This window comes from Austrofundulus limnaeus, unplaced genomic scaffold, assembly GCF_001266775.1.
Source record: "Austrofundulus limnaeus strain Quisiro unplaced genomic scaffold, Austrofundulus_limnaeus-1.0 Scaffold116, whole genome shotgun sequence".
NCBI lineage: Eukaryota > Metazoa > Chordata > Actinopteri > Cyprinodontiformes > Rivulidae > Austrofundulus > Austrofundulus limnaeus.
In genome coordinates, this window is record NW_013952518.1 from 1,247,206 (window position 1) to 1,266,431 (window position 19,226).

The 19,226-nt window shown below is 41.1% G+C and overlaps 1 long non-coding RNA gene across 2 annotated transcripts in view; it reads left to right on the plus strand.

Annotated features, from left to right (window-relative positions):
* Positions 1–19,226, plus strand: part of LOC106521821 (uncharacterized) — a 26,949-nt gene that overhangs the window by 2,544 nt on the left and 5,179 nt on the right. The window contains exons 2-3 of one of the 2 annotated variants that reach the window (XR_001310720.1): positions 1,811–1,849; positions 5,335–5,375. This is a non-coding gene — a long non-coding RNA (uncharacterized LOC106521821). The remainder of the gene's footprint in view (positions 1–1,810; positions 1,850–5,334; positions 5,376–19,226) is intronic. The other variant, XR_001310719.1, reaches the window with a different exon arrangement.

Here is a 19,226-nt window from a genome sequence, read left to right on the forward strand (position 1 = left end):
TGTGTGTGTGTGTGTGTGTGTGTGTGTGTGTACACTTGCATATTGCTCTGGGTGTTTCCTCCTTGCCTTTCTAACAGGAAGCTGATGTGGAGTTCAACTGAGGACAGGGAAAAGGCCTTTTATTTCCACTGTGAATCATTTCAGAGAGGGGGTGGGGGAATTGGGAGGAGGAAAAAAAAAGGAGTCCAGGACGCTGCTTGGAATTAACCCTCTCCATTCTGACCTTCAGATTCAAGTTTTCTTTCACCCCATTGTTTCATTTTGCTCGTTTTTTTTCCCCCATCTAATTTCTATCGAATGAGATTGTAGAGAAAAACAGTGGATTTATTTAAAGAGAAGGTCGAGGTGGAAAGCAAACGAAGCAGAGCTCCTTGGTTCTTCCGGTTCTCCTCGCAGCAGAAAGAGGCCACCTGCGTTTTTATATAACCGGGAGGCGAAGTGATGCGAAAACACAAAACACGAGCCGCCCTCGTTGTACTTTCTGTGCGAGAAAGGTAACGGCACCATAAAAGTCAAAGTACTTTTAGAGCAGAGGTCTGCAAACTGTGGCTCTGGGGCCACACGTGTCTCCTCTGCAACAGATATTTGTCGTTCCGACTAAAAGTAGTACGGTCTTGAATAACACAAAGTGCTAGTTTCAGAGGTTTTCTGTTCTGTTTCATGTTATTCTGTAAATTAAACAAAAGTGATCAGTTTGAGATTGTAGCTCGTTGTCAGTTTTTTATTTGACTTTTTGCCAATTTAGAAATTTGTTTTAACAGAGTTTATTCAATCTGCTGAGGGGAAACTTTCTTATATTAAAACAGAAAAGTTGAAATAAACACAGGTCAGGAAATTAATACATTCTAACCTGGTCTTTTCTTTTTAGATTCACTTAATTTTTTAGATGAAGTTATGTTTTACTTAAGTAATAAATATAGTAAAAACTCATAAGGTGCGTAGTTTGGTGTGGGAATGAACTTTGTCCTAACATGTAGAAATACCAAACTTTAATTTTATAATACAACATATTATATTTCTTTAGTATTTATATAATGCTAAACAAGTTGCATTATATTTATTTTTAGTATGTTCTGTGGCTCTGAGTCTGAGCGTATTTTGTTTATTGGGAGAACGAGCAGAAATGGCTCCTTTTGACTTGAAGTGCTGCAGATCAGTGTTTTATGCATGTTTAATTCATGAAACAGCATGACATAATCTCATCGCTTTTGCTCATTTTACAGTAATGAGTGAAACTCGTGAACTAAATAAAGCTGAATTTTCTGACCCGGCACATTTTTTTATGTATTTAAAACAAATCTCTAAGGTGAGACAGACATATCTGAGTAGGGACGACGTGGAGGACGCAGTCTGGTGTTTTTATGAACTGCTCTTGAATTCTTTGCCTTTGCTCGCCGTGTGAAAACTGCTCACTCACCAGCTCCCAGCAGCAGAACCGAACCGTTTTTATTTATGCTTCAAAATCCTCAAAAAGCAGCAAATCTTTCGGCTTTTTTTGGTTCTTTACACACCTGTTTTTAAATAAAACAACGTATCTCTTATTCAACGTGTGTGAAGTACTTCTAAACAAAAATTAACTTGTGGGTAAAGTGAAGATCTGAATAAATCTGGTCTGGGTCCAAACAGCCGAAGTGTTTCAGTAAGAATGTCCTGTTCCAGCTCGTGTCGGCACACAGTGTGGGAGAGCGGCACGCTGCGAACCAACTCTCCTAATGAATCACTGATATATTTTACAACTTCAGAGTGACGGTGTTTCACATCCCTGCTCCATTATAATAATTTTTTTTTCTGCTTTGTCTTTCCGATGCAGATGATGATCTGGACGCTGCGTAGAGGCTCTGGAAAGCAGGTGAGCACTGAGCATTTTCAGGACAACTTTAATTTCTTTGTTTTGTGTCAGTACGGTAGTAAAAAAAAAACTGAAAATATATTTAACTCCAGATCTATCTGCTATGAAAATTTAATTGGCAGCAAAGCAAAATATGAGATATTTTTAATGTTTGAGGATTTATCCAAAGTTTGTCTTGGAGCAGAGCTGTGACATTTCCACACAGAGAGCCCGTTTTGTTCTTTCTGCAGTCACAAATTTGATTTAATTAGAAAAAAAGTAAATCTGTCCTTGAATAAAAAAAATTGCTTATTGATTATTTTTATCAAGATGCATTGACTATTTTCAGTCAAAAATCATCTGACTTTACATTTAACAAGTTTAAGTAGTTGATCAAATACTCAAATATTTTTTTCCCAGTCTGTCTACTAAGTTTCTGTTTTGTGGTAGTTAAGGGTGGAATTTTATTTATCTTCGAAGAAGTAAATCAACTGTCGTTTTAATAAAYGACTCTTTAGAAGGAGATATTTCCTCGCCACCACAAAGATTTTCATAAAAAATAAACACTCAATCAGCTATCAATAACCTTTCTTGTTAGCCACGAAAAAGTAGTTCTCTTGTGAAGTTTTTATTGTACTTTTTTGTACATAGTTAGCTTATGACACTTTAGCACCATTAAGTTTTCAAATTTGTGACCCTGGCCGGCAAAATGAATGTGAATGAGCACAAACTGAACTGCAAAAACCATGAAAATATGGATTTTTTTTGTAAAAATAACCGTAAAGTAAATTCTCGTAACTAAAATAGCAGAAGGTTTCCTAATCAACCTTTTAAATTGAAGTTTTCCACCAGGTTTGATCATCTTTTTTTAATTCTAAAACTTGTAAATTTCTTTTAAAGTTAACCGTTTTTCTTTGTCAGCTGCTGTAATGCTGGGAAATCCCTTCTTTAATTTGCAGAACTTTGCAAAAAAAAAGTAAAAAAAAAAAAGGTTGATGGTTTTGCTCCCGACACGACCAGTACTCGAACCAGAATCCTCTGTATTATGAGACCCCTGCACCTCCAGTCTACCTCGGCCCCTCTGTTCTAGACCAACAATAAAACGAGTTTAAAACCAGCATGCCTGTAAATAAAACTAGCAAGGTAATAAATCACCAGATTTTAACATTTCAAGAATACTTTATTGATCCCAAAGGGAAATTAGATAAGTGTCATTTTAGCTTTTTAGTTGGGAGAATGTAAAAATGATGGCGATCTGTTGAAGAAGTCCTATTTTTGACTAATTTCGCCAGCATGGGTCACATTTTATGGAAAAAAATATAACTAACTGAATCAAGCGTGCCAATAAGGCACAGCTGTATAAAAATATTGATATATTATAAATAGATACACTTTAAATGACTTTTTTTTCTGTGCGGTTCGGTAAGAAATGATCCTTTATCCATTACTAGTCTTTGGCTTGGTGGTATGGTGGACCCCTTCTGAGTCAGAGGTTCCCAAAGTGGAGGTTGAGGCCCCACTTAAGTCATAAAACAAATATAAAGGGTCCTTGTCGTTTATATTATTGAATATTTTTTGTGCACTTGTTAGGTTGCGAGACACTTATTTCGTGTGAAACACCAAAAGGTGCAAATTCGTAGCTCAGATGAGCAGATAAGGACAAAAATAACACGTCTAGTTGAAAAAAAGTGATCATGTGCCTCTTATTTTGAAAAGATATCAAAATTAAGAGTTTTGTTTTTTCTTCTAAGGCTGCAGTTTCTGTTTGTTGAACGTCAGCTGCTACTTTAAGCTTGTGAACACTTTTAACTGTTGCATTTTATCTTCTGAGACGTGAAAGAACACGATGTGAAAGGGCTTTAATGTGGTTTATTAAAGAGATGTGGTGTCATTCTTTTTAGTCGACGAACAAACGTCTTTTTGTCAGCGACCTGGAAGACTGCACTTGTTTGGCGGAGCACTTTTAGGAATCATTTATCTCGGCAAAATCTTGTTTTCTGGTTGTTGTTTTTTTAGTGTTTGATTTATCGGTGCAAAATTTTTCCACCTCCTTAAGATTATTATATGTTTGTGAAAGGGTTAGTATTAACAGAACACAAGAGATTACTGTCGTTTTACTCAACTAGACGAACAGATCCTTAATGCACAAGTTTTTTTTTTTTTTTTTTGTGGTTTTATTCCAAAAAGCATGTAAGTATCTTTCAATGAGAAAACCTCAGGGAAAGGTCAAAAATCACACAGAGTATCATGTCCCTGCGAGGTTTATACACTGGGATACTGGAGCGTTTGTCACGAGAATGAAGATGAGCTGGCATCGGAAGAAGGAGTCAAATAGAACACATCCACAGAGATAATAAGACCCAGGCTGGACTAACTGAAAACAGACCAAAGAAGAAGAGGAGGAGGACAAATGGGGGGGGAAGGTGGCAGAAACAAACACTCTCTTTAGCTTTTTTTTATTTTTTTTTTCCATGTTGGAAAACAACATGAGGACAAGGAAAAATATTTGTGAGGACGACCGCGCTGCCACGAGAATCTGGACTTGTTTACTTTAATCTGCAGCTCATAAATTCAAAAATAAAAGTCAACAAAAAGTGTTAAAATCCTTCGTTCTGCAACCTGCGACTCTTCAGTTCGCTGTAGCTTTAACCAACACTAACATGCAAGCGAGTATTATTTCTAAACATGTTTTTTTTAATACAAGAAGCAAAACAAGTCATTTGTCAACAAAATAATAACATAATAAAAATATATCATGTCTGAGAACAAGAATGAAAAGAGTAGTTTTAAAAAACTTCTTATTAAAAGTTGTCATAATTAAATACTCAAGCTGTCCTGCGTTTTACAATCACTCTACTAATATTTTATCCTTTTATATGCTTTAATTTTTAATAGGATGCTTCCCTTATTAATCTTCCAAAAATATAGAAAAGATTCACTTTGTCTTTAAAAGTTCAGTTTTAAAATCTTATCAAAGTGGGTTTATAAACAATATTATTTCCATTTTCACATACATTAAATCTTTATATTTAAAACAACATATAAATGAACCATTTTATGAAGTATTTTAACACCTAAACACCTGTGCTCTTTRTTTTAAGCCTCACTTACATTTTATTTAATAGGAGAAGAAGCAGAAATCTCTTTATTACAAAGGTCCAAAGTCATTATGTTGTTTTTAGGAGGATATATCATATTTGTATGTGATGTAACACCTGCAGGTAAAAGAAAAAATGCACACAAATGTGACTTAATTTGCTCTCAGGCTCACATTCTGTCCTCGTATTTTATTTAGATAAATCCCAGTTACTTTATGAAAACGTTTGAAAGCTGAGACCACTAAGATTTATTTGACTCCGATAAAGGACAATCCGGGGTGACCTACGCTAAAAGAAGAATGAAAGTTTTCTTAGAAATGTCGACAGTTCAGTGATGCAGTTTCACACCATGTTGTTTGTTTTTCTCTTCATGAATTTTTCTTTTCTCTTTTCTTGACTTCTGGACAGTTTCCAATGCGGGGACAGAGCCAAGAAAAGTACAAAGGAAGGTAATTTTTGAAAACCAAACCTCCGTCTCTCTACGTGTCCTTTTCTCCCTTCTGCTTGTAGTGTTTCGGCTCATGTGTGACCTCTGCAGGTGATCTTATAAAGAAGGGCTTCAGCATTTATTTTTAAAAAAGGGTCCATGTTTAATCTTATTCTGAAGGAGAATACTAACGGTTTTCAAGCCGTCAGAACATTTCCGCCCAGTTTTCTGATTGGGAGATGACCCCGATGACAGGCGGTGGTCGGTCTGCTTCCCACTCCTTCCTCTCCCCAGAATAAAACCTTTCATTTGATCAGTCCAGCTCAGTGGAGGTCCGGTGGGCAGCTTCCGTCCACGTCAGGTGTTGTCCAGATGTGCTGCTGTTGGAGTCATCCTCGKGCTCCCACTAATCGCTCTGTTTGGAGGGAAGAGATAGAACAAGAACGTTTCTATCTGATCTCAGACAAGCTGACATGTTTTATTCCAATAAACAGGATATTGGATGTGGGGGAGAGACAAACCTGTGAATGTGAAATAAATGTGAGCAGACAAGTAATAATGCATGAAACCCACTTAACCAGATTGTGGGTTGACTGAAAAATCTCTTATCTTGATATGAATCCCCTCATTGTGCAAAACCTCTGTTCCTGCAGCTCGTAAAGAGCCCATTAGTGTGTAAATCTCTCCCTACTAAATAGAAATAATCAAATACTTAAGCAGAGAGGCTTTGATTTATCCATAGGTAATATATATTTTTTACCCTTCTCTATGCCTCTTGTCTATTTCGTCATTCCTTTCGTCTCACTCTCACCCAATCAGAACTAATCATTAAGATACCATATTGGCTCCTGCCAAGGAAATTAACGGCTTGATTGTGARGAACCAGAAGAGTTCAGCCCCACAGGTGTCCAGTCCAAGTGAAGAATCTTAGATAATTAATGTTGTAAAGTTCAGAGCAGAGTCCAGATCGGGTGTGGACTAATTACTGGAGAAGTGCGATGTTTGTGTGGGGAGAAGCGATCAGAGTGGATGATTGCCCTCCACCAGACAACCACAATAAACTGCACGACGGCAGAAAGAATCCCCGTCTCTGCGTCTCAGACTGGGGGGCTGCCCAGCCTCCACGGAGGGTCCGGCCACTGCCGCATTGTGGCCCCGGGCCTCATTTGAATAGCTCTTTAGTATTTTCTGTGAACAAGTCAGCGCCATTTGCATTTGTTCCAGTCACAAAGGTTTAACAGGTCAATAGGGACTCCCTGGCAGAAAACTAACATGCTAGGGTAACTGTTTTTGCCTCCCTCCCCGCCCTTGTGTCCCCTCCCTCGCCGTGGCAGTCACACGCCCAACCAGCTTGTCCCGGTGATATGTAACCCAAGCATGTGGCGTGTACGCATCTCATTCACAAGTGTGTGTCTGTGATGGGTGACAGCAGGGCGGAGGGTCAGAAAACAAGCTTACACTCTCCAGGCTGTACTGAAAAGTTTAATTAACACACATCTTATGGCAGCAGGTTGTCTGAGTGACTGAGGGGCTGGGYGGGGTTCTTCTGTATCTTAGACTTGTTTTCACACGCAGCAAGACAAGTAACTTGATTTACTTTTTTACAGTTCAGTTTATTTAGATAGCACCAGTTCACAACAAAAGTCATCTCAGGTACAAAAAAAAACATTGGCATGCAGTAAAAGTTCTCTAAAGAAACCAGAAGATTGTGTTGAATCTTCTGGTGACAGTGGGAAGGAATGACTCCCTTTTAACAGGAAGTAACTTTCAGTAGAACCGGGCTCAGGATGAACAGCCATCAAGGGTTAGAGAAGACAAAGGTGCTAATATAGGTGATAAATAGGTGATAAATTTGCTAATATGTAAGCTGCTAATCGACACATACAGGCTAATGTTAGCAAATGCAATGCTAATGTGCTAATTATTTTAGTTTAGCACATCCAAACTAAAGACGGTGTGTAGCAACTCTTTGATTATTGTTGATAGAAATTTTAAATACATGTTATATTTTTAAAGTTTGTAAATTACTAAGTACAATACAGTATTTTTACTTGGTACATAGGTACTAATAAGCTAATGCAAGCAAATAAGCTAAAGTTTTCCTAATCTTCCAATACAAAGTTGGTAGATGCATATAATGTTATCAATCATGTATAACTTTAGGTATCATATTAAGGGTCAAATGTAAGTTTTAATTTGAGTAAAGGTGATAATTTAAGAAATATGGACAAATAAGCTAGAGTGCTAATTTGTGTACAATGTAGCGTTGCAAAGCATAAGTAAGTACCATTTTTCTAATTAATGTTCTTTGAAAAACTCAAATGCCAGATTTTAAATTTCTGAGTWTATGTTTTACTTTAATGAAAGATGCTAATATAAGCTAATCTAGACAAACAACCTAAAGTGCTAAGGGCAGTATTTTAATGTRGCGTCCCGCAGCACAAAAAGTACAAGTTTTCTGTTTTATGCTCAAATAAAAGCTTTAGGATTGTCATGGATTTAAATTCCTATAAACAAAAGTGTCATAATTACTTTAATAAACAAAAGTAACAATTTAAGCTAATCAGAATATGAACTAAAGGGCTAAGTTTGCTAATATGCAACACTTTGGTGCTCGGCTAATTTTAGCCCAAGCAGTGGGTGGTTTTGTGCCAATAAACTGATTTAGGAAAATATTATATTAGAGAACTTAAAATGGTAAAATAACAAAGAGAAGTAGTATTATTCTATTAAATTCATGCTTAAAACATAAAAAAGGGTTATTGCACTACATTGTGTACCTTTTGTAATTGAGTCAGTCACGGCATTGCAGCAGGGTGAACAAATATTAATAAATATTTTCTGAAATTGAAAATCCTAAACACTTAACTCTTCAAAAGCACCAGATTTGTTGCTGCAGGTGCTCACAACAGACTACACACACGTTATATAGAATAAAACTGCTAAAAGTCTGACTTCCAGTAACATAAGCGTTTGCTTTTTTCAGAGCAATTTGATTTTTAGATGTAAGGATAATAAAATCAAGTTTGCTTTATTTGTATAACTGCTTTTGTAACAACAGTTTTACAACAAAATGACAAAAAATAGTTATTGTCCTAAAATTCTTATGCATTTTTTAATAAATGTTTTTGTAAATTATGACCAAAAACTGTTTTAATACAAGAAAATATCTGAAGCACAGAAGTTTGGTTGAAGAGGTGCTTGTTGCTCAGTCAGGTTTCATAAAATAGTTAATTTAAATTTCCTGATAGGTAAATTAAAGGCATGACTTTTGAGTAAAACTCATTTAAACAAGCCTAAGACAAGATCTCCCATGTCGAATATGGATACTGTTCTTTTGAACCAGATTTCAAAAACCTGAATTTAGATGAAGGCAGACAAATATATTCCAGTTCTTATGTACATAATATAAAAAAACCTCTTAGTGCCTTGGCTTTCAAATGTAAATTTAGCAGTAGATACAGCAGACAAAGTTACATGGTACACGTAATTAAATCCTGCTCTGGTTGTTTGGATATCTGTGTTGTTTTTCTGCAGCATTTGAGGCAAAAGTTAAATATATTTGTGACATCCTCAAGTCAAAGCCTCCTCAGGCTGAGAGTTTCCAGAGAGGCCGGGTCTGATCGTTTCTGTTGATCTGTCTGGACCTCCGCTCCATTATGCCTTTGCAGAGCAAAGTGGAAAGCAAAGCAGCCAGAGCCCAGCGTCAGGTGCTACAAGCTGCTAGCTAGGCCTGCAGCCAGGCCCGGAGAGCCAGACCTGGCAGCTCCCGGGCTGCGACGTGTGAAACGCTGCACACAATGAGGCTCACTCTATCTGTATGCATCCTACATAGACGGGCTTTTGTTGCAGCCAACAGGCACATGACTGCTAGCATCTTAACCCCTGAGAGCCAGCGTCTCTCTTTCTCCCTCTCACTAGACCGAGCAGAAACCACAATGAGTCGCTTCTTACAGGGAAAACACTTGATTTAAAAAAAAAACTTTGTGGTTCAGGTCAGATTTTTAGCCTCTTGAAGGTTAAAAATGAGGTCGGCTGTAAATAAGCGAGGACAAAACAAAGCAAAAATTGTCTCTCCGTGCGAAAATATGCAAAGGGATCATTTGCATAAGAAACAGGACAGGTTAGAGCTGCAGATTTATCATTTCACACATGTAGAGAGAGTTAAAATGGCGCCGGGAGATCCCCTTTTGTAAAGTCCACCCAGAGATAAATCAATATTATCCTCAGTGAACGGCTGCAGAGGCTGGGAGACGCTCTGATCTGTTGGTGCCGATTTTAATTCGGGCGTATTACACGGACGACCTTGAGCAGATGGTTTCATTGACACTGGTGGTGCTTTTCTTTTTTTCTGTTTTGGATTGATTTACTGAAACCCCGAGCGAAGAGCTAAAAAGATAAGAGCTAAACTCAGATGAGGACATATTGAAGGTTTATTGTGAATAAACTCAAGAGCTTTGTTGCCACGTGTTATGCAGACGCAAGTGTGTGTGTGTGTGTGTGTGTGTGTGTGTGTGTGTGTGTGTTGCTGCAGGACTCGTCCTCTATCAAATCAGTCTTCTTCCAGTTTGTTTTTCAAAATAATATAAGATGAAAAAAAAATGAAGGAAATATAAATAAAATATAAAAATCCTGATGGGCTTCACCAGCTTTTTCCTGGTGTGCTGCATTCAGGTCCCGGTGGGGGGGCCGGGGTGCAAAACGTTCCTATCCGGGCCGAGCCAGGTCAGGGGGCTCGTCCAGGCCGTGGTGGCTCTGTGACGCGTCATCAAACCAGAACCAACAGCCGGTCCGAGCCCTTTTTAAGAGGTGGTACCGCTCTGTGCGACGGTCAGAGAGACGCTGATGTTTGATAAGAGCTGAAATAATCAGTGGTCCATGTGGGACGGCTGGGAGTAGCTGGGAGTTAGAGGTGTGCTTTTTTTTTTTCTTTCCTTTTTTATGTGTTTACAGGATGAGGGGGGTAAGTGTGACACGTGGACGTTCTAAAATAAAAGCGTTTTCTTTTAATTAGCTTTTGGTTTAAAATACTTTTCTTGTTAAAATGTCACAGCCTTGAAAATAAATCCAATTACTTTGCATTTTTTTTGGTTTCAGAAAGCTTTGGTTGCTATCATGAATGGACCAGATTGACATAATCCTATTTGCTCAAATTAATTCTGTAGACTAAATATCTTTTTATGATGCATTTAAGGTATGATTCAAAATCTTCCTGCAAAAATAAAAGCCAAACCTTTGATTTAAAGTTGTTGAGTGACCCAGAGAGACTGAAAGTAGTTTTTTTTATTTAATTTTCCTTTTTAATGACCCGAGTTTCAAAACTGCTTTACACTAGATTTATTCTGTTTGGTTCTGTATTTTATTTTTGTTTTTTAAAAAGCAGTCAGTTTAGGACACTTGTCTGCAGCGAGCTCAGACCGTCTCTCCTCTTCTCCAACCTTTGCTCTGCTCTGCAGCCGAGGCGACTCCCTCCTCACGGACCAGCTCACTTTTCATAGGCAAGTGGTTTAATGATTATCAGAGAAATGTGTCAAAATCTAAGTGCAGCTGATAATAATAAACACGATTTGGGAAAACATTTTTTTTTAAATATACATTTTATCGTGTAGGTTTTAGCAACTTGGTGCATTTAAAATGTCCCCCACTTGCTTTTATTTTCTTCATTTGTAAAACAATTGCTTTAAGATTAATTTCGCTATTAATATAAACGTATTTATTACTTGTCTTAAAAAAATACATTTTAGGATAAAACCGAACTAATTTGGAGAAGTAGGAATTTAAAATCAGACTTATTCTTATGTCTAAAAGTTTTGACATAAAAGTGAAATTATCCACATTATATCATTTATTAAAAATATTAAATAGTATATTTTATTAAAGAATTGAAAAACTGAGGAGTTTGCTGAGATCATAAAAACCCTTAAAAATTTACTTTAAAATGCTGACGTGGCAAAAACAGTCTGTTTACCTAAAACTTAACAATTGATGATAAAAAGTTTTAATCTAAACTTTAATTAGTATAAATGTTTTTTTAGTATCTAATAATGACATGTTTTAAAAGATGTCTGATTTTATTTTGCATATCTAATTAAAAAAAAAGTAGCTAAAGTCAAAAGGGAAAATGTTTATTAAAATTCTTTCCAGTGGAAAAACTTGAAATTTTAGTATTTTTTTTCCTGGTTCAAAAAAATACAGAATATTTTCAAAATAAAAGTTTTTATTTAGTATTCATTTCAGAAAAAAAGTTTTTTTGTTATTTTCTCTTAATAAGTTGTAAAAAACTTTTTTATAATTAACACTTTTCAAATCAATCTATACCTAATTTAGAGTTTGTAGAAAATAATCTAAAACAGGAAAAAGTTAATGAATAAAAATAATTCTGATGTTTAACTTGTTTGCAGCAAACTAACTGTAGTCTCAATACATCAGATCAAAACAGTGTTGTAATATTTTATTCTTTCTGAATATTATTGTTACAAATAAATATCTTTTTAATGATTTAATTTGCATTTTTAAGTGAAAAACGCTGACTGAAAGATTTCACTTCATATTTGTTTCTTGCTCTTTCAAAAATATCTTTAGTTTTCATATTTAAAAAAAGTTTTTTTTGTTGCTCCAGTTGATTAGTTACGACATAAAACAAGAGTTAAACAAACATTCGGTGAACGCAGGGTTAACGTGTTTGTAAGTAACCAAAGGAATTCATCACTTTATGGAAAGGTGACGCTTCTATCGAAGAAAAAACAAATRCAAAACAAAAATAAAGACATTTAGTTTATCGCGTCTGATTTTGTTTGGGGATATGCCACGTCATTAACAAGATGGAAGTGGTTCAATTACTCCAACCGCCATCTTGTCTCCTCCTCTCCTCCATTTTGTGACTTTAATTTTAATCTCTTCCTCCGTTCTCATTCACCTGCTTCTTTTGTGGAGGAATGATTAAATTTATACATTTAACCGACAGATTTTTTTTATTTAAGTAGCATTTTTTTATCACCTCGAGCTTCTGGTTTTTTTTCTAACCCTTTCCACTGCTTTAAACCCTTTAAAGCAGTGAAATCTGTTAAACCACTTCAACGAGTTCAAAGGTGCCTAAACAGGAAGAAGTTATCAAAACAAAGATTCAGGCCTCTTTGACGAGGTGCTTATCTCCTCAGTTTGTCCACGTGCTCAGCGGCGCTCCGGCTGTCTTCGACGTTTGCTTTTAACACCTCCGCGGTGCGRAGCGGCTGTGACCCGTGGCCTCGTAATGGCCGCCGGGGGTCAGGAAGGTTAATAGAGACTGATGTATGAGGCCCCGGAGTGACATCCCAAAGGAGATGGCCCCTTAATCCTTATTAGGCCTCCGTGTTAGTGATTCTTACCTTTCAAAGCAAACAGCACGCTCTTTTTGCCACAGGGGCCCCGGCGTTACACTTCTGACCCCGGGGTCGTGGCCTTTGTTCAGAACCCTTCAGAGGATGACCTTTGAGGTCACACGTGTAATAGAGAAGTTGTCGAGGCGCGTGCTGCCGAGGGGCCCCTCAGCAGACCACCTTGTAGACGGAGTCGGCCCTCCGCGCTAGTCACCGGATCCATGAAGCGTGTGTGTGTGTGTGTGTGTTTTACACACTGTTAATGTATAGACTGTTGTAATGGGTTAGAACGCTTTAAAGGGAAGCTGTGGGGGGATTTAACGTGCAGCAGGGAGCGATTTAAACGAGACAAGTGCAGTGCGTGCAGAAGTCTTCATCAGCAGAGGCCTACATATGTCTTTAAAACTGAATGCACGTGAAAAAAATTGACATTTGTCATTTTTTATCTTACTTTCTTTAAAGAAAACATGATAATTTACTTGTCTGCAACAACCTTTTTTTAAAAATTGCATTTATAACTCAGATTTTTTTCTGTGTTGTGTATTCTAAGCTGATATAAATATTTATATTTATGATAAAACTGCAGCACGGAGCAGAGTGTGTGTTAATGTCTGCAGAGGTGGATTTGCGGGATGACTCAGAAGGTTGGGACGACGCTGAGGTCAGGTCCTAGAAGATCTCTGGCTTTGAACAGCTCCACGGTTTCACCTTAAGATTGAGTTATAATTGATCTTAACTGTGAGACTTTGATTGCGGCGGCGCCACCGTGCAGCACGGATTGTGCAACGCCGGCTGCGGTAGGTCGACTAGCCGTCCTTTTTGACTCCCACTTCTTTGTTTATTTTAATTTTGAGATTTCYGAAGCCTAAACTGCTCATCTTTGGAGAAGTAGCAAGGTAATGAGCTTTTTTTACGAGCCGACAGTAAATCTGTGCCGAGGCCCGAGCGCAGCCTGGGGTTAACGTGGGGGGGTGATTTAAAAGTTGTCGACTTATGGAGATGTCATAAACGAGGGCTGTTAATATTGGAGTTTCATCAGTGGCAGCCTTACGCGGGCCGCTCCTGCAGGGGCGAGGCCGCGCAGAGGGCTTCAGTGTCAGGGGCTGGCAGCCGAGCCAAAACCAGAGTCGTATCCTCGCATGAACTCGCTGCAACAGGCTCTGCCAAGTTTTTTGAATTCCTGCCACATGTTCGATGGTAAACAACTGCCTCGCAGAGAGAGTGTCTTAGATGGAGGACAAGAAGCCAGGGTGGGGTGGAGGGGTGTGTGTGTGTGTGGGGGGGGGGGAGGCTTTCAGCAAATGACAGATGAAACATGCGTTTGTTTACATTGTTGTTGGATTTATATTCGGCGTTCACCGTGCCCGGCCGTTTCGATTGGTTCGAGGACGTGGCGAGATGTGACGTCACGAGGCTTCGAGCCGGTAACTGTTCTGCGCTCGACCCAGTTCTTGTCTCTCTCTCCTTCTCTCTCATCGAGGGACACTTGGATCCCGATAAATGAAGCCAAATCATCAGTTTCCTTTTGGTAAACACAGTTTTTTAAATGTGCCGACGGTGCCAGGCTCCAAAAAAGCAGGGGGGGAGCCGAGTTTTATCCGACACCGTGGGAAGCTGAAGAGAGAAACGGCGAGACAAGTGCACTCTTTTTTTTTTTTTGTAGATTTTCCCTCTCTCTCTCAGTCTGTCCTGTGAGGTAGCAGCAAAACGCCTTTTTCTTTTAGCCTCCACGTCTGAGAGTGAGAGGGAAGCAGCCATATTAGTTTGCTGCTCAGTTGCTCCCTCTGCTCTTCATCTACTTTCACTCCGGTGAAAACACTTTAAAAAAAAAAAAAACAGCATCAGCATGTGCACATCTTTCTAAAACTTTGAAATCTGGTAGCTCAAACGTGAGATCTGGCGTTTTGTCGGACAGTTTTTCCTCTCCCCCCCCACCCCTTTCGCTCTTTCTCTTTATTTGTATGCCTGCTTCTTTAGGGAGAGAAGAGAAAAAATGTGCCTGTGCTGAGTTCTGGTTTCTTTTTGGAGAAAGAGATGACTGCAGGGGAGGGGAATCGCTTCCAAAAGAGAGGAAGTTGTCTCCTTTTTTTTTCCGAGTGTGTGTGTGTGTGTGTGTGCCGTAGGGGAATCTGTTGCAGCTTTGGGGCATTACAGCATTTTGGACAGAAGTTTTTTCGGGACAGCAGGGGCGGGGAGGAAGTCGGGTGTGAGTAACCTTCAGCGTGCAGATGCAGAGGCTGGTAGGTGTTTCTGCTGCCAGCGGGGAGGTTTCTGGCACCCGAAGTATCCTCCTCGTGCTGAGCGGTGCTACTGAGAGCACGAGAAAGGGTGGGAGACAGAACAGGATGGACACTGAGGTGGGAGGGGGGGGTGCAGGACACGAGCCGAGTCATCAGCAGAGTCCATTTTAACGTTCGGCTCTTACCCGACATTTCGGTTGTCTGCGCTCGCACGAAGAGGAGCTCTGCAGCTGCAGTTTGCAACAAAGTGAGGCCGGCCCAGTAATGGCACATGCCGAGGCCACTCTGTGGTAAATATTACAGGATTTTTATTGTAGCCCCCACCCCCTCCCTGTTGCAATCATGGCGGCGGGAAGCGGCGGTCGCACCCAGGTGCTTATCTATCTTTGTCCGCGTGCCAACTCAGTCAGTGTAGCTCATTAACAAGAGCGTCGGCACTGATCGACGAGATCGCCGCTCTTTTCGGCCTTTGCAGGGAGCGCCGCCGCCGCCGCCATGATGAAGGGCGTTTTTAGGTCAAAGATGAACGACGGACGTCGAGGCGTTTCTGACCACTTCATCGTTAATCTTTCTTTCTAAACTTAGTTCTCCAAGTTGTGCCAGAATCTTTTAATCATTTGTGAGTTTTGCAGGCTTGCTGTGACTCTCCTCCTCAGGAGAAATGCTCCCCCCCTCCCCCTCCTCCTCCTCCTCCTCCACACACGCCCTCCCCGCCTCGTGCACACGTACGTCGTGATGATAACGCGTAGAGCTCGCGCACCCTCCCACGCGACCGTGTTTCATCATCAGCTGAGCTCTTTCTCCTCCACTCACAGCTCTCGCCACCTCCCTTTCCGGGCCCCCTCCCCTGTCTCCTCTTTTTGCTTCGATTTTTTTTTTTTAATCTTTTTTTCTATCCGTCGCTCCTCCTCTTCTCTCTCCCTGGGTCCTGGCCACATGTAAGAGGCTAGACTAGGACGCTGCAGCTCTGAAAGAGAGAGGGAGGGAAAAAAAAACGAGGGGAAAAAACGCTCTGCTGCTATTTCTACAGGCGGGCCCTCCCCTTTAGCTAGTCTGTGCCAAAAGAGGGAGGGATGTTTCTGTACTCCCAGTCCCAGGATTTTAACCCTCTGCCTGCTCTCACTTCTCTCTGCATGATCTGTTCTTCACTACCGTGCAACAAGTGGCTCTGCTTTGCAACCTCTTCAGCGCCGTTCTGGAGATATTTTTTTTTTGAAAAGCAGTGTTTCCACCTCCGCTGGTTTCAAATTTTTARAAATTTTTCCCTTTTTTTTGGCGTGAATTCGATTTGAAAGAATCAGGTTTGCCTTCTTTTTTTTTTTTCCCCACACCGATGCGATGCCTCTCGAGCACGTGTTTCTTGGTTTGCTTCCCATTTTTTCTGGCAAGTCCTCCCCGAAGCAGAGGACGGGGAGGGGGGGCGGGTGGCCATGTGTTTTCAGGACCAGCTGCTCAGGGAAAACTGAGCGCCTATCTCGACTTCGACAGATCGTTTCTCTTAGATTCTTTTTTTTTTCTTTCTTTTTTTTAAAACTCACTCCCTTCTTTCTTTGCTTTGCCTTCCACCTTCCATCTGTGGAAACCTGTCCCCTCTTTCGGGTTCTCCGCCCCACCCTCTTTTCCCCTCGCGCTCCCTCTGCCTCTCGTGGGCAGTCTCGAGTGAAAGGGGAGCAGGAGGGTGGAGCAGCGACGGGGCTTTTTCTAGGACAGGTGCCAATTACTAACAAAAGAGACCAAAAAAAGGAACAGTTTCAAGCTACGATGAGGAAAAATGGTTTCAGAGCTAATCTTTCATGATAACATGCATGTATCTATTCTTTTTTTATTTTTTATGATTGCATGAGAGCAGCAGCAGAGATCCAGAACTCCGCTTCTCCCTCTTCTCTCTTTTGGCTCTTTTTTTTTTTCCTCCCGTGAAGGCATTCGAGTTTTTGAGCGGGGATAAGAGGAGGGGCAGGTGGAGCTGGAAAGGGGGCCGAGGGAGGAGGAGGAGGAGCCATGCCTCATCTCCTCCCTGCCGCGTCCTCTCCATTATTCATACGCCCGGGCCCGAGCTGCGATCTGACTGGCTGCCTGGCGTAGCATTCATCCAACATTCGGCTGCTCTGTTTGCTAACATTCCTCATTCAAAGCCTTGTTAACTGCCAGTCGGGAGGAGCACGCGACTCCATAGGAAACCCACATGGCCTCCCCATTGTGGCGGGCCCTGACAGCCTCAGAGTCGGAGCGGGAGGACAGGAAAGATGAGCTGGTTTGTGAGGATTAGGGCACAGTTAGCCGAGGTTAGAGAGGGGTGCGATTCGAAGCGTGGTGGCTTGATTCTCAGGGTAAATCTCCAAAGAGAGGCCAAAAAAAAAAATCCCAGGCACTGAGGCAGACCAGACTGATACTTTGTGGGACACTGAATGGGTCTCTCGTTGGCGTACCCGCCTACTCCTTGCAACGAGTGCAGAGCTGTGTGACTGCAGCCGAGCTCTGCCCCTCTCCACAGGAAGGATATGTGGGCATACAGCAGCTCCCAATGTGCCCGGCACAGAAAAACGACGGAGATTTGGGAGCTTTACCCCGGATAGATGTCTGCTCCAGAGTGGGTAAGAGACTGTGAGTGGGTGTGGAGTTCAGCTTGTGTGTGTGGGACGGATCGAATCTTGTTTAAACACCAATTCTAGTCGTTAGCGGACGTTTTATTAAGCGGACGGTTGGAGAGGTATCGAAAATCCTGACGAAACGCAGYGTTTGGACAAACTGTTCCGATCACTTCTTCTCTGTCTGGAGCGTTCCTCTCCCGGATCAGTCTTTTGTGTGTTTGAAAGAGAAGCCATTCTGGAGGGAGCAGAAGACCAGTGCTGTAATGTTGGGCTTAGGGCCAGGTGAGGCCTGCTGCACAGGGCCGAGCTCCCCCGCGAGTCCCTCTCCACGCTCCCCCGTCAGGAAACTCACATCTGCAACTCTCAAGTTGAGATTCATCCTCAAACCCTCCGTCTCCGTTAACATCTGCCTGGTTTGTTCTCCTGAATAGGAGGTTAGACGTTGGAGAAATGGCTCGGCGCTGACACGTGGCTCCACGTAGGTTTAATAAAGCCAGGACAGGCCTATTGGACTCCCAACCTTTTTTAAAGCGTTTTTTTACGTTCTCGTCACGAAAAAAGCAAAAGCTTTTCCGTTAATTCGAACTTTGATAAAGCGAACGAAACGCAGCCGAACGCAAAGCCGAAATCCGGTCGTTCTTTTTATAAAAGAGTCAAAAACAGTGGAATATCAGCTTTAATTTACTCTGGATTAAGTGAAATTATCTGTAGTTATTCAACAGAGCAGCGCCACACCCCCACCCCACCCCTTCACATCAATGCCTTTTATGACGTGTTTTTTAATTGCAGCCCATAAATCAGGTTCTCCATCGATCACCGCTTCGTGTTCGACCGTCGACGAGGTCGAGAAATCTGCAAATCGGTGTCGACCACGACCAAACGGTAGGAGTGGAGGCAGCGTGAGTCATCACTGATAACTCCAGTCATCCCACCTACATCCTACGTTCGATGGGCCTATTCATCTGTCACTCTCACACTCTGCAGGGCTACTTCATCACTGTCACCCCCACGAGAACCCCACACACACATTTACTGGGTCCAAAACCCTYCYCAGAGCCCCTCGCTCGAGTTRAATCAGCGTTTGAAAAGGGTGGACGCCATTGTTGGTCCACCAGTGAAAGGTGTAACCGAATTAATCACTGTTTTGTCCTGTTTTTAATCATTATTTAGACTTGGACACATTTCTCGCACACCGACTGTTGGACGTTGCCGTATTTGATAAAAATATTGGCAGGTTTGTAAAGGGTATTTCATCTCGACACGATGATGGTAACAAATCGGACTGTGGTAAAGTTTTTGTTTATCTTCAGCAGCGCAGACGGATTTAAAGAGATCTTGTAGAGAAATAACATTAATGTGGTTTTGATCTACAGKGTGGGTTAATAAACGCTTCATCTTCACAGAACGTCATCCAAAAACGAGGGGGGAAAAAGATGTGGAAAGACAAAGAACATCACATTGCAGCAGACACACAGGACTTTGTTTCACACACACACACACACAAGATACGCGCACACACCGAGGCGAACACCCAGACACATTTGATGCTATGTACCCCACAATGAACCCAGGCTCCTGAGATGAATGGGGTTCCCACGCCTCTCCCAAGAAGAGCAGGGCACAGCCTCCTCCTTTCAGCATTCACACACACACACACACACACACACACACACACACACACACACACACA